Source organism: Amyelois transitella, chromosome 13, assembly GCF_032362555.1.
Source record: "Amyelois transitella isolate CPQ chromosome 13, ilAmyTran1.1, whole genome shotgun sequence".
Taxonomy (NCBI): domain Eukaryota; kingdom Metazoa; phylum Arthropoda; class Insecta; order Lepidoptera; family Pyralidae; genus Amyelois; species Amyelois transitella.
In genome coordinates this window covers 2,016,577-2,033,465 of record NC_083516.1, presented here as the reverse complement: position 1 = coordinate 2,033,465, position 16,889 = coordinate 2,016,577, and positions in this window count along the sequence as shown.

Below are 16,889 nucleotides of genomic sequence, written 5' to 3'. Positions count from 1 at the left end.
CTAAGAAATCTATGCAAATCCATTTTATTATCAACAAAAACTTTTCGATAGATTTCCTATTGTAAATACGCTCACACCATTGGCTATAATTCGATATTTCTGATTTGTTACAAATAACTTCTCTTTATCATTGGTTATAATTCCGTATTTATGATTCGTCCATGCCTTTTCCTTTGTAAATAGTTTTATATAAATATGTCTCAATTTTGTAAATAAATCATTCCATTCTCACCTTCTGAAACGGAGTATTATTATTCTACTACAAGAAACCCTGGAGAATCTCTCTCTCCAAATTGGTGACCTCCGACTGAACAACAACAACAAGAAGAAGAATCCCTGCTCGTCGACCCAGCGGAAAAATTCCTGAAGAAAGAAATTTCAACGCGGAATCTCTGCCCGACTGCAACAAAAGAAGGAATCATCATGGACGCCGAAAAATCTGCCGCAAATGCCGCCGCCGCCGCCGCATCGCAGTCCACACAGCCCGATCCAGCCCACGTCCACAACCAGCCCGAAATCGCCAACATATCCCTCGCTCTGCGGATACCACCATTCTGGCGCGACCGACCACGTCTATGGTTCTACAGTTTCGAGGCTGCCACCCACGACCAAAAGAAGGGTGAACAAAAGATGGCGCAGATGGTCATCGCTCGTCTTGAAAAACAAGATATAGAGCAAATCAGCGACCTCCTCTACAATCCGCCAGAGACGAACCCATACCAGGCTATTAAGGAGCGTCTCATCACCGCCTACGAAGAATCGGACAGCCGGCAGTTCCAAAAGCTTCTGTCCGAAATGGAACTAGGCGACCAAAAACCGACCCACCTACTACGACGGATGCGCGATCTCGCTCGAGACAGAATTCCCGACGCCACACTACGACTCATGTGGACCAACCACCTACCGGCACATATTCGCTCTGTCCTCGCCGTAAGCGAATCATTTAGCACGACAACCGCATTAGAAGAGCTTGCCCTACTTGCCGACAAAATGATGGAGCAACATCGGGAAATTTCCGCCGTCAGCATAACCACGTCGTCGCAATCATCATCACAAGCCCAGTCATCATCGCAACCGTCAGATACACAATTTCTCATCAACGAAATAAGAAAACTTTCCGTCGAAATCGCAGAACTGAAATCAAGACCGCCATACAACAACAACAATTACCGAAGAAATCGATCCCAGTCCCGGAACCGCAACTATTCTCGTTCCAACTCACGAGACAATTCACCATCGCCGTATTGTTTTTACCATCGACGTTTTGGAGCACAAGCGAGAAAATGTACATCGCCCTGTTCCTACATCACGAAAACCGAGAAGCCGGAAAACTAGACCGAACGTTGGCCGAGGCGGAATCCGACGTTCTCCCATGTACATACCGCCTATTCGTCACAGACAAAAAAACTGGATTATCTTTCCTGGTGGACACCGGTGCGAACATTTCGGCTATACCTAGGCTAAAAACCAGCCTAACTAAGCCGCTACCCTACAAGCTGTATGCCGCCAACAACACCGTCATATCAACATACGGCGAAAAAACACTCGAACTTGATCTCAACCTACGTCGTCCATACAAGTGGAAATTCATCGTTGCAGACGTATCAAAGCCGATCCTGGGAGCCGATTTCCTCAAACATCATCAACTCATCGTCGATCTCAAAAACAAAAGACTAATCGACAACGTTACGAGTCTAAAGGTCAACGCCCCTGTTCGAGCAACATCTGTACCTACAATACGCAGTATAGACTCGAATAATTCGTATCACGCGATACTCGCCGATTATCCCGGAATTACTCGTCTCACCGCCATGAATATCAACAATAGCAAGATCAACGTTCAACATTTCATCGAAACCGAAGGTCAACCTGTGCACTGTCGAGCTCGTCCCATACCACCTCATCGCTACGAGAAAGTCAAACAAGAGTTCCAAAATATGATTGAACAAGGACTTTGTCGACCCAGCAAGAGCCCATGGTCATCACCACTTCACGTCGTACCAAAGAAGAACGGAGACATCAGAGTCTGTGGTGATTATCGCCGTCTCAACGCGATCACCAAACCCGACCGCTATCCAGTTCCAAGGGTTAAAGACTTCACCTACCAGCTTGCCGGGAAGACCATATTCTCAGTTTTGGATTTAAATCGAGCTTATCAACAACTGATGGTTCGTGAGGAAGACATCGAGAAGACAGCCATCATCACTCCGATGGGACTATTCGAATTCCCACGAATGTGTCCAGGTCTCAAGAACGCAGGCCAAACCTTCCAACGATTCATCCACCAAGTACTCAGAGGACAACCTTTCGTCTTTCCATTCATCGACGACGTACTCATAGCATCAGAAAACGAAACCCAGCACCGTGAACACCTACGGCAAGTACTCGAACGACTTGAAGAACATGGCATCACCATCAACCCAGCAAAATGTCACTTTGGCCAACCTGAAGTAAAGTTCTTGGGCTACATCGTATCCAAAGATGGTATCAAACCACCAGCTGAAAAGGTAGACATCATCTCAAAATACCCCAAGCCCAACACTATTGAAGAACTACGTCGTTTTCTCGGTATGTTGAATTTCTACCGCGATCACATACCTAACGCCGCATCTATCCAAGCACCACTCAATGCACATCTCCACAACGTCAAGAAACGTGACAAAACCGTCATACAATGGACACAAGAGTCATCGGACGCATTCGAAGCATGTAAAAACAGCATATGCAACGCTGCTTTACTCGCCCACCCGTCCCACGATGCTACTTACGCCCTATTTTGCGACGCTTCGGATAAATCAGCTGGCGCCGTGCTACAACAATACATCGACGAAAAATGGAAACCACTTGGCTATTTTTCTAAGAAGTTTTCCAGCGCACAAACAAAATATTCAACATACGACAGAGAACTACAAGCAATCTACATGGCCGTCAAACACTTCCGAAAAATGTTCGAGGGACGTCCACTGATCATTTTCACCGATCACAAACCTCTTACGTTCGCTATGCACAAAATAACGTCGACTACAGAAACGCCACGCCGTACCCGACAACTCCTATTCATCAGCGAGTTCACAACCGACATACGCCATGTGAGCGGAAAAAATAACATCGTAGCCGATGCCCTAAGTCGAATAGAAGCAGTGTCATTCCCGTCTACAATCAATTACGAGGAAATTGCAAAAGCCCAACACGAAGACACATCTGTACCCGACTTACAAAAACAAGACAACATCTGTCTCAAGAAAATCATTATTCCCAACACCGACGTCGAACTCTACTGCGAAACATCAACATCGAACATACGACCATACATCCCCGAACAATATCGTGAAGAAGTATTCAAGAGTGTACACAACATCAACCACCCCGGTACACGCACAACACGGAAGATGGCATCTCAGAAATATTTTTGGCCGTCAATGAATAGCGACATCTCAAGATGGACGAAAAGCTGCATCGATTGTCAAAAAAACAAAGTTCAACGCCATACCTACAGCGAAGTTTCGAAATTCCCGCCAACTGAACGTTTTCGACACGTACACGTGGACATCGTCGGACCCCTACCTACGACGCCTCAAGGTTATCGCTACCTAGTAACCATGATTGACCGCGAAACGAAATGGCCCGAAGCAATACCTACCGAAGAAATAACAGCTGACAAAGTTACCGAAGTAATTTACAACCACTGGATTACGAGATTCGGATGTCCTACAACACTCACCAGCGACCAAGGACGTCAGTTCGAAAGTCAACTTTTCAACAACCTTATGAAGCTTATGGGAATCACGAAAAATCGCACTACGGCATACCATCCGCAAGCAAACGGTATCGTCGAACGCTGGCACAGAACACTGAAGACCGCACTACGCACCCGGCTATCAAGTTCAAGGTCATGGATCGACGAGTTACCTACAGTCCTATTCGGATTACGCGCCACCCTACGCACAGACGCTGAAGTTAGCCCAGCCGAACTCACATATGGCTATAACTTACGTCTACCGGGTGAATTTTTCACTACGTCATCAATACCTACATCAATGGACTACAACTTCGTCGAAAAACTACGATCTACCATCAAAGAACATAGCCCGCAACAGTCAACAATACATCACAACAGCAATCAACGCATCTTCATTCATAAAGACCTACAAGATTGCACACACGTATTTGTTCGAGTCGACGCGGTTAAGAATTCACTTCAATCACCATACGAAGGCCCTTATCGAGTTATCAAGAGACTAACGGACAAGTACTACACAATTCAACTACCGGATCGCAAGTCAAACATTTCAATAGACCGACTCAAGCCTGCCTACCTATTGCAAGACGACGACATCGCAAATTCATCAACAATGTCAACACAAGTTCAAGCTCAAGCTACACTAGGTCAAGGTCAAGCTATCACTAAGGCACAGGCGCAAGAAAGTACCTCACCACAGAAAATTCCCGCTCCGGTCAATACGAGCAACATGACGCCACAACAAATGGATAAGAAAACTCGTGTCGGCCGTGCCGTCAGGTTGCCGGTACGTTTCACTTGAGGGGGAGTACTGTGGCTACCAACATACTTACCAACAACTACCAACATACTTACCAACAAGCTTACCTTACCGAATAACAAGAACAACAGTTACCTTCACAATATTTACCATTTACAATTACAATACCTTACCAGGATATAATAGATATAATACATATATATATAAGAGATGAATAAAACAAATCAAGCACTTTAATATCATGCCGACTTCGTTGCCCAGAAACCAGAAGAAGCTAGTTCTGAAAAGAACTGTTTGTGAGCGCGTGCACATGGACATGCCACACATCGTGCATCAGCAGTTCTTCCAGGCAGCATCAGCATCTTCACACGCCAATTCTCCACACTGCATTATTGTCCATCGGATCTCCGTCCGAAACAACAAACTCAAGAGTTCGACGCGCACACTGCACTTCGCGAGAGCATCACGAGCGCGACCTCACGCCGCAAGTTCAAATTCACACTGAGGCGGGGAGCAAGCAGCAAGACGGTTTTATACGCAAGCAAGTTTCGCCCAACAAACATCGCGTGCACACCGCACGTGGCGCCCTCGGCGCGCCTGCGGCCGCACCGGGCGTCACAGAAACTCAAGCTCGACACGTGTAGCGGAAACGGGACGGAGCTATCTAGACTCAGGAGACAGCAATACAAAATTCTAAGAAATCTATGCAAATCCATTTTATTATCAACAAAAACTTTTCGATAGATTTCCTATTGTAAATACGCTCACACCATTGGCTATAATTCGATATTTCTGATTTGTTACAAATAACTTCTCTTTATCATTGGTTATAATTCCGTATTTATGATTCGTCCATGCCTTTTCCTTTGTAAATAGTTTTATATAAATATGTCTCAATTTTGTAAATAAATCATTCCATTCTCACCTTCTGAAACGGAGTATTATTATTCTACTACAAGAAACCCTGGAGAATCTCTCTCTCCAAACGTACATACATATAATCAAGTTATCCTTTACGCCGTAGACAGAGAAATCATTCAATTCACATTCAGCAATTCATGTAGGAACATGTGCCGTGTGGTTCCCGGCACCAATACAAAAAAGAATTGGACCACTCCATCTCTTTTCCTTGGATGTCTTAAACGGCGACTAAGGTATAAGCTTACTGTCACTATTTGAATCACAATTCTATCTTAAAGCCAAATAGCTCAACGTGGCCTATCAGTCTTTACAAGACTGTTGGCTCTGTCTACTCCGCAAGGGATATAGACATGATTTTATGTATGCATCGTCTTTATCCCTTACGGGGTACACGGAGCCAATAGCCTTGTTTCAACCCATCGCTGAGCCCAACATACCTTAACGAAAACAATACAACAACAGTCAATAATCCAAATACAGTTTACTATTTCATAAAATAGCCAGGCCACTACAAATCTGCTGTACAATGCTATCGCACATTTCGGCTCTATGGCACAATGTTCGCATGACCGAACTTTCATACAAACATAATTCCCTGATCCCTCAAACACAATACATACAGTTCGAATTCCCGTGTCAAGAGTAAATTGCGTTAGAAATGTTCAAGGGACGTTTACCTCGAAATTTGGTGAGTCTTACGCTTATGTACTTAGGGTCGGAAGTCTTTACACGTATAAATAGTGTGGGAATTTGTACTAGATCCATCAGGCAGGGCGCAATTGGCATTGACAATAAAGTAAGTTACAGAGTTTGTAATTGATTTGATTAAAAAAATAATTCTCGCTCAATTTGGTGGTTTCCTAATTGCACCCTAAGCCGATTTTAACGCTTATTTCTACATCGGGAGTGAAGAAAAGAAGATAAGACAAAGAATGTACTATCAGTTATATGCTCTGTACAAAATAAGAACACAAACTTCTCACGAGAAACTAAAGTGGCTACCGAGAATAACGATAAACCTAGCAAAGAAAAAAAAATGTTTCTGTCGAGTTCTCATGCCGCAATAAATTAGCATGAAGATTATTGAGATTAATTTTTTATGCCCTGTCACGAAGGCTAACTTTGAACCTTGTGACTGTTGGCTTTCTATACAAGTGTACTGCATACATAAAATCATGCCTCTTACCCGGAGAGGTAGGCAGAGATAACACCCTAAAATTCGCATCTTTGATTTCATCCATATTCATCTATAATTTCATGCAAACTCATCGTTTCAAGGTAATCTTCAACAACTTTTTAAACAAAAAAAGGGAAATCTCATCTATACAATTTTTATTTTGTGATGCGTTTTGACCTCATTGGCCTAGTTTCCGATTTTGCTTTTATAATTGCGGAGGTGTAGGTCACTGGGGTAAAACAAACTAATTCAGAGATCATGTACCAGTGAAATGGAATGGACATCAGTTGTACCTATATATTTTTATAATAGGTATCTATATATATGGCACAAATTCTGTCTTAGTATTCTAAGGAACATACATGCCAATTTTCAACGTTCTACATTTATTAGTTTTGGGATGAACTATAAAAAAAAAATCGTGCAATTCCCAAGGAATTATGAAAAGAAAAATTATCTTCACCTGTAGTAAATAAGTTAAATAAAAAGATATATTATTTAAAAAAGACTTTTCAAATAAAACTTTGCATCTTTAGTTATGAGTAAGTAGTATATTACAAATTACAGTTGGCAACTTTAGTTTTGGATGTAAGAATGGCTGTTATTGTCATTTATATATAAAATAATTAAAAATCAAACAAATAACCTGAATAACTTCCCAATAAAACACTTCAACTAGAAAACTCATTAAATCATTTTCGAGAAAACAATTGACCTAAAAAAGAATCCTTAACAATTGGGCTCTGGACAATTTTCGCAATTATATAAAGGCTTCCCATTTTGCGGAAGCCTAATTTTCCTTTAAGGAGAAAATAAATTACTACCTAAGATTATCCTTTTTGTGAAATTATTAGGTATTTCGATTGTGTCCTTGTCTGACTGTTTTAGGAAATGGTTTTTTTTTTATATGCTTAAGCATTATGTTGGTAATATGTTATTGGAAGGGTTTTTCAGGTTTATTGTAAACACAAGTCGCGCCGATGGGCACCTGCTATTTGATATTTAGGAAATGGTTTATTGGGCTACTGGGTTCCTATTATAAGCATTACAATTTTTTTTTTTAAAGTGGTTGGATCTTGGAGAGAACCCCGGTATAAGCCTTTGCCCATACTGATGCTGGATTGGTTAAGCCTGGTTTTACACGAAGCGACTCCCGGATCGTGATTCCGCATTATGTAACCTTTGAAATCTGAAATTGCATCCTTTGTATATGCTGAAAGTTTTCCTCACCGTAAGACTATGGATTAGCTGTAAATTAACTCAGAAAAGATTTTATCAATCTGAAAAAACATTAAGTGTCTCCTAATCGACAGATTCTCCTCAATGAGATCCGATGCAAAACCATGAGAAATTTATACCCACGGGAACGCATCATCGATAAGTTATAACAAAGTAAACAAAATACAAACAAGATGCAATTTCATTTATATGAAAGAACTATTCGCGAAAACAGTTCCACATAAATTGGCTAAATTAACTTTCTTTTTGACCTACCACTATTAAAATTTAAAAAAAAGTTATTTAAGTGATTTAAAAACTTTTTCATTTATAAATAATTAATTTATCCTATATAATAATTTATTTTTTAATTATATAAAAAAATAAATAAATAATCCGCGTAACGTCATATTCCGAACAGATTTTTGTATATACATATAGGTTTATAAACTTGAGATTGTTCTTGTAGGCGATGGGCTGGCAACCTACTACTACCTATTTAAGTTTCAATTCCATCATTCGGCTGAGCGTGACCTTTCAGTCTTTTCGGGACTGTTGGCTCTGCGTACCCTGCAGGGCTATATTTTCTATAAGTAACATACATACATACATACATATAGACGAACAAATATAATTATGCTACTTATGGAAAATACATAGGTAAGGAAAACTTTACTTAGCCAATTGAGAATGCACGCTCCTTTTGCAATTGGGAAAATAACTGAAAACTTATAACCGAGTGGCATTCAGATTCTTATGTAAACAAATATAACCTTGTTTACCGCTGGTTAGTACCTAGTGCTGGAAAGGGAAAATATGGACTACTAGCTTTTGCTCGAGGGTTCGTCCACATTGTCAAATTATAAGTACTTTTTCTTAAACTGAACGTGTGTGATCAGTCATTTCAAGACTGTTGGCTCTGTCTACCCCACAAGGGATATACTCGTGACCATATGTATGTATGTATCCTCCTAACGTCGGAACTAAGGTTAGGAAGATGAAAACTGCTGTTACATCCTCACCTCTGTAAAGAGAAGACCTGGGTGCGCCTTTTGACCATGATCTTAGATTTTACACAAAGCGGCTCCCGTCAGACAGCCGCAACTGGCTGAAAACGTAACCCAAAATGGATTATGATAACTGTTTTGAAATTGAAAATGATTAAAATATTATTTAGGCCTTACGTGGGTATTTTTTTTTTCCTCCTTTTCAAGGAATTTACCGAATTTACTTAACTATCCTAGTAGGTATTCACGTGAAATATGTCTGTTTTATAAATTGTACGCACTGGTATAAATAAAAAAAAACAAAAGATGATTCTTTATTCGAAAGGCATCGAACAAATGTGACACGACAACCCTACTCATTCCCTTATAGCCACAGACGGCCACAGTATCCCAATACTTATTCAGCTTCATTCAGTGAGTTCAGTACCGAGAAAGACGCCGTGAGGGGTGCGCGCCACCCCTAGCCCGTGACGACATCGCGTTCCATTTATAAAAACTGTTGTGTTTCGTATTTTGAATCTGTAAAATGGGTGAGTTCTATTTAGTAAATAAAAATTCATATTTCAAATTTTGATTGGACGGTTTGCTGTTGTTTTGTTTGTTTATTTTTTTCAATTTTATATTTTAACTTTTTTTTTTAATATTCCATAAACAAAATTAAGTCAGTATGTAAGTACTTTTTTCATCCGAAGTTTTTTATATGAGGATTGAAGATAAAAGTATTGAGTCTTTTTCGATTTTTCACTTATTTTATTACGAATCTCTGTGAGAATTTATAAGTCTAATACAGTATACTACAGATTTCACATTCGCCTCTTAGTACTTATTACTTAATAACCTCAAACTGAAACTGAGGAGGTATTCAACAAGTTATTATTTTTATAGTCGGCTATAATACTAAACATAATATTTTTCTCTACCAACGAACATAAATAGTCTATAAAAAATAACTGAAATTAGTTTTATATCGAAAATTGTATTTTATACTCAACATAAAACTTTATACACTATGTTCCAATAAACGCTCAAGTCAACTGACATGAAATTGGTTAGTAAGTTAATTTTCAAAATAAATAAACTTAACCCATTTATGCACTTATACTCTTCTATACCCATAAAATGACCTGGCAACAGTTAGTTAGTTATTTAAAGACTCTCACAAATGTGTAGAGCAAACTTACTTTTATGGTTTAGTAACTGGCCTGACGTTGTCGCCAAAATTGATTTATGTACTAGCAAATAGTCCTTTTTATCTTACTCCGAATTTATATGGATGAGGATGTCGAAGACCAGATGAAGTGAAGAAAAAATGTCAGAAAGCAGATCCCTGGTCCGGTCCAAAGCCGTGCTGAGTTCCATCTGGTACACGTAAAAATGAGAGTTTCAGATTAAATTAAAAACATATTTTACAGTTCCCAAGCATCCAACTCCTATGCGTCTTGCTCCACAAGAGTTCCCAATTGGTATCAGACGATGAAGACAACAGGATGAACAACGTAGAAGACTCTGACAGCAGCGGTGGGAACGGTCCCTCGTTCCACCGCCATTACCACCCAAAGAGACGAGACGACGGAATGTGCAAAACTTGCGCTAAGTATTCCGCTAGAGGCGTAAAGAAGATCGAAAATTTGCTTCTCCTTCCTGTATCTTCTCTGGACCAGATAAGAGAAGAACCGAAGAATGATTTGAACCACTGGCACGGTCCAGACACTCCTCAATGGCAAGGCCATGACTCACCACAGTGGCATGCCAACCATGGGACTGGACAGCAGTGGCATGCCAGCCAGGGAAATGGTCAACAGTGGCATCCACCCCACGGAGCTCACCAATGGCCTGGCAGCCAAGGATCTGCCCCGCAATGGGTCGGAAACTCCATGAGCGGACAATGGCCTAGTCAACATCAGCCTGGACCTGGGCCGTGGCCACCGAGCCAAGGTATCGGACCACAGTGGTTTGGAAACATGGGATTTGGGCCACAATGGCCCGGGAACCCGGGGTCAGGACCCCAGTGGCCAGGGAACGGCTGGCCTGCTAATGGATGGCCTGGGAACCCGTGGCCTGCAAACCCTGGAGCTGGATGGCCTGCAAACGGATGGCCTGGTCCCAATTTGAGGAATAGTACCGTTTCACGTAGGTTTTTCGTATTTAAAGGAGATTGGAACAAAATGAAGAAGAATTCTTCTCCTAAATAAAATAATTCAAATAACTTGTGATATGGTTAGACGGAATTGTTTTTATAGATTCAAAATTTAGAAAAGCTATTCAAATACAGGTTTTTTTATAAGATACACTTGTAACATTTCTTGTATTATATTTAGTTAAATCATATTCCCTTATAGAAATGACAAAGCCTTTATCCTACTTCCTACTACTATTATAAAGGCGAAAGTTTGTATGGATGTTTGTTACTCTTTCACGCAAAAACTACTGAACCGATTACCATGAAATTTGGTATGTAGGTAGCTGAAGACCCAGAATAACACATAGGCTACTTTTTATCCCAGAGTTCCCGCGGGATTGATAGGGTTTCCATGCGGACGAAGTCGCGGGCGGCTTCTAGTCATTAATAACAATAAAAAATAATAAAAAAAATTATTCACGTCAAAACATGGTAGGTTGTGTCAAGAATGTCAAGAGCTCATTCATGCTTTTCCATAATTTATAGCATGAGAATGGTATTAAATTAAACTATACTTAAACAAACTGTTGAATTTAAAAAAATAAAACTTTTGCAAACATCTCTGAATGTCAATTTAAAATCGAAATCCATAGTTATATGTCAAGGTATAAAATTATTATCAAAAAAATATTTTATGTCATAAAATGTCCTCTCCAGTAACCACATATTTAGTTTTATTTTACTTTTTCATTTCGTTTGTTTATATTGTAAATTCATACATATTACTTTGGACTGGCAAAGGGCCAGGTCAAGAGTACCCGAAACCGCCGAGCTTGCATGAAGACAGTTATCAATGTGGATGAAGCGAAGGAAATATGCAGAGATCGTGGCAAGTGGAAACATGTAGTCTCTGGCTACTTCTCCGGGAAAGAGGCGTGATTTTATGTATATGTGTGTATGTATGTTACTTTGGACTATTTCCATATTTTTTCATCTAGTTATACCTACTATCTATTACTATACATTGCATACCCGTATCTGCGTGTATTCATCCCTAGCGATGCATTTATATTGCATCAAAGCTCATCCCTATAACTACATATCTGAATACCAAGTCTCAGGTAACTCCATTAATTGGTTTCAGTTCTGTATTGATGGATGGATATTCGAATCATCATTTCCTATTATTTTACATAGTCTTCCAATTTATTTTTTTGTTATCACTGACATTATTAACTCAATCCTAACTGACATAACATTTATTATGAGTAATATTGTGTGTTTTTCTTTTTGTTTTCTGATATGTACGTATCTACTGAACCTACATTAATTTTATGAATACACACATACATTTAATTACGTCCATATCCCTTGCGGGGTAGGCAGAGCCAACAGTCCTGTTCAGCTGTATCGTAGGGACGTATCAAATTTGTACATTATCCAACATGGCGTACTGTACTATGGATTTAATAGCCCTCGCCCACAATTGGCTGTCAAAATATAATCAATCTACGTTATGTACGGTGCCCCCTCGGGACAATATCCCGGCTTATGTTGCCTTTCTATGTTATTTTAGGGTTAAAAATATAATAGCCAGTAGTTTCATAAATAAACATTACAACCACATATGATGTAGTAAAACAAACATATTACGAAATCGTATGGCAAAAAAATGAACCTTTTTAATCAATACATATAATTAAACAGTAAAAATATTTTGTCTGTACATTTAGTATTTTTGACTGAAATGGATAGAGGGACACTAAGAATGAATAATAGAAAACAAACATATATTTTTTTAATTTCTTGTCTGTCTGTATGTATGATCACGATTATCTCCGAAAGTACTGAACGGATTTACTTAAAACTTTCACCTATTGCTTTCTTTTAACTCAGAAAAACATTTAAAGTTATATAGATAGAGAATTTTTTTTTACATTTTTTGTCTGTTTGTCTGTATCTGACTGTATGATCAAGATTCAACTCGAAATTTACGCGGACGAAGTCACGGGCAACAGCTAGTCGACGAATAAAATAGCATTTTTTTGCTGTGAGCTGTATGTGTGAAATCTACCAAAAAGCCTAGCAGTTTCCACTTGCCACGATCCCTACATAATTCTTTAGCTTCATCCACATTCATAAATCTCTTCATGCAAGCTCTTATGTTTCGGGTACATTTAATAAGGTAACAACAACAAAGTAAGCAGAAAAACTTCGTATATACATCGTACAATTATTAGTGCACGCTTGTTTTTCACACAGACAACTGGCGGAGTCTATTTTTTTTTCTATGTCTGTGATCAAAGCCTATGTTTTCGGTTCCTGTCAATGTATGTATGTAAGACCATTTATAACATTATGTTCAATTGTTTAGAATAATGGAAAAGCCGGTCAAGTGGGAGGGAGTTTTAATTTACTTTGTGAGTTTGGGAGTAGCTTAACAAATTTTTTAGGGTTCCAATATATGGGCTTGCAACCTGTCACTATTTGAATCTCAATTCTATCATTAAGCCAAATAGCTGAACGTGGCCTATCAGTCTTTTCAAGACTGTTGGCTCTGTCTACCCCGTAAAGGATATATACGTGATCGTATGTATGTATGTATGCTCCATTATAAACAAGAACCCACACAATTTTGCAACGTCCGTGGAGCGTCAGGTCACGTGTACTACGCGTGTAGGTATATGTATTTTACATACATACGGTCACGTCCATATCCCTTGGGGGCTAGACAGAGCCAGCAGTCTTGCAAAGACAGAAAGGATTCAAATTGTGACAGGTTGCTAGCTCAACACCTTCGCATCGCATCTAGTTCAAACATAGAATAATTCACTAATCCGTAAATTATCACTGACATGAGAAAAGTTGAGAAGTACTTGATCTTAAGTTGAATTGTAGAAGCGAATTGGGGTCGGCAAGTCGTTTAAATACATATGATGTTCATACACAACCACCCTTATTACTACAGTTAGTAGTGTTAGTTGTAGAGTGATGTTATATAGCCTAAAGCCTTCCTCGATAAATGGTCTATTCAATGCAAAAAGAATTTTCCAATTCGAACCAGTAGTTCCTGAGATTAGCGCGTTCAAAAAAACAAACTCTACAGCTTTATAATATTAGTATAGATTATGTTTAGTTCAACATACATACATACCTATATCTCCTGCAGGGTAGACAGAGCAACAGTCTTGAAAATACTGATAGGTCACCTTCAGCTTTTTGGCTAAAATATATAATGTAAAATCTTGAAATTAAGCTTGGTACCTGTGACCTGGCAAATGTAACCTACAGTTAATTTAGTTGTAACTAAGGCTTTGTACCATTTAAACGAAATGAAGTTAGAATATGAGCCCTTTGACCCTCTGTAATCTCAATCCCTTGTAATATTTGCATACTAATTACAATGTAAGCCACTATTTTAAAGTAGTCGTGAAATAAACTATGAAAATTCCTTCTATCAAATAGAATTATTTGGCGTTAAACATCTGTATCAAGAGTCAAAGTGAAGTATCAAGAGTCACCGTAACATATATATATATATACATACAAATACATTTAGTCACGTCTTGCGCCTACCCCTTGCGGGGTAGACAGTGCCAACAGTCTCGAAAAGACTGATAGGCCACGTTCAGCTATTTGGATTTAAGATAGAATTGAGATTCAAATAGTGACAGGTTGCTAAATCGCATCGCCTAAAAGAAGAATCCCAAGTTTATAAGCCTATCCCTTAGTTGCCTTTAAAGACATCCGTGAGAAATCGATGGAGTGGTCCTATTCTTTTTTTATTGGTGCCGGGAACCACACGGCACACATCGCCATCATAAAAAAATGTCGACAAAACCTGTAGTTACTCAAAAATCAACCGTTAAATATTTAAAAGCTTCATAAAAATGAAATCTTTGCATATTTTAACGTCTCAGCCATAATTTATGTTATCTTTCCTTTTATATGCAAAACAGTCGCTCAATCATACCCGGGAACTGGCTGGGGTAAACAATGCAGAAGATACAAATAAAATTGATATAAACTACTAGGTTTAACCCGTGGCTTTGTTCCCTTGGGAATGAAGAAAAATAGTCCGTGTGGCTACTGAAGTCATGTCTGTCTTTGTGTCAAATAACATAATATTTATAATTTTAAGCTTATTCGTTATTAACAAAAAAAAAATTAATACTTATATTGTCTCTTTCCCGGCACCAATAAAAAAAGAATAGGACCACTCCATCTCTTTCCCATGGACGTCGTAAAAGGCGACTAAGGGATAGGCTTATAAACATGGGACTCTTCTTTTAGCAACCTGTCACTATTTTAATCCAGCTAAACGTGGCCCATTGGTCTCTTTGAGTGATTATATGTTTGTATGTATGTACTCTTGTACTGCATTATAGTATTTTCATTATTTTCTATCGCTACGTTTGAGGACAAAGGATCATAAATTGTTGGATTTTATTTTGGCAATTGGCCCAAACTAGCCCAAACGCGCTCTTTTAGCTCTTGTTTGTTCAGTTATATTTTTAGAACACCGTTACATATCGAAAATCCCTTCTTTTTATTGTCAGACTAACTCTATTAGTCTAGTGACTATTAGTGCCGTGTGGTTAAAGGCACCAATATAAAAAAAGAATAGGACCACTCCATCTCTTTCCCATGGATGTCGTGAAAGGCAAGTAAGGGATAGGCTTACAAACTTGGGATTCTTCTTTAGGCGATGGGCTAGCAACCTGTCACTATTTGAATCTCAATTCAGTTCAGCGGTTCATGTGGTGTAACAGACAAACAAACTCACTTTCTCATTTATAACATAGATGTGGATTATTTGATGTGTGATTTTCACTTAATAATGGAACCTATTTTCAAAAATTCTATCATTAAGCCAAACAGCTGAACGTGGCCATTCAATCTTTTCAAGACTGATGGCTCTGTCTACCCCGCAAGGGATATAGACGTGATTATATGTATGTTTGTAACTACAACTTTATAGGGACTAGTTGTACAATTTTTATTTAATGATAAAATAAATGGCTTAAAGTTGTAGTTACTCTGTGGATTTTTAAATTTTCTCTCAACTCTCTTACCTGCGACGTTTTACCTAAACCTTAACCTAGATAGCTAAGGTTTCGGTAAAAGGATTCGTACGCCATAGCATTCGTTCCGTTACTTCCTATTTGTTTTTATTTATCACCCTTATTCCGAGAACCGATTGATGCCCGTTTACATAAGTTGTTTTGTAAGGCTATATTAGGTTAGAGTTCGTTATATTGTTTATGAGTTGAAACGTTTGCTAACAAAATTCTAAGTACGAAAGTTGAAACCGTTTTCTTAGGGAATAAAGAACGCACAAAAGCTTAAGTTTAAATATTTTTATATTTATTTTTTGCAATGTACGAGTATTTTTAAAATAGAAGACGTACTTACGACTTTCAAAATAAAAACAAACTAATTTCTCTGAAACTGACTTGCCGCTTTTTACTGAAATATCTAGGTAGTTCCTTTATTGTTTGCCGGTTGACTGGAAGAGATCCCTTCATGGGATAAGTCCGCCATTGCAAGTGATTTAGGTATTTCTTTTATATGTACTTACTATTTTCTTGTTACTGTGTTAATGTCTATGCAATAAAGATATTACAAACAAAGAAACTGTCTCATTTTATGTTTAAAATTGACATTAAATTATTTTGTAACTTGTATGCTAAGTTATAAAATTTAAAATAAATTGCTTTAAAAAATGAAATCTAAACAGTTCATTATAAATAAGGGAGTATCAACATGTGCAAATTGAACTACAATAAATCTAAATAACACTAATTTTAAAGAAATTTAATAAAAACAATATAGTTTTAATCATGAGTAGGTACTTACCAACAATATAATATTATGAAAATTGGTACTTAAACAGATTTTCACTTAAAGCCAACACTCAAAACTTCATCAAAGTTTTGATGTATTTC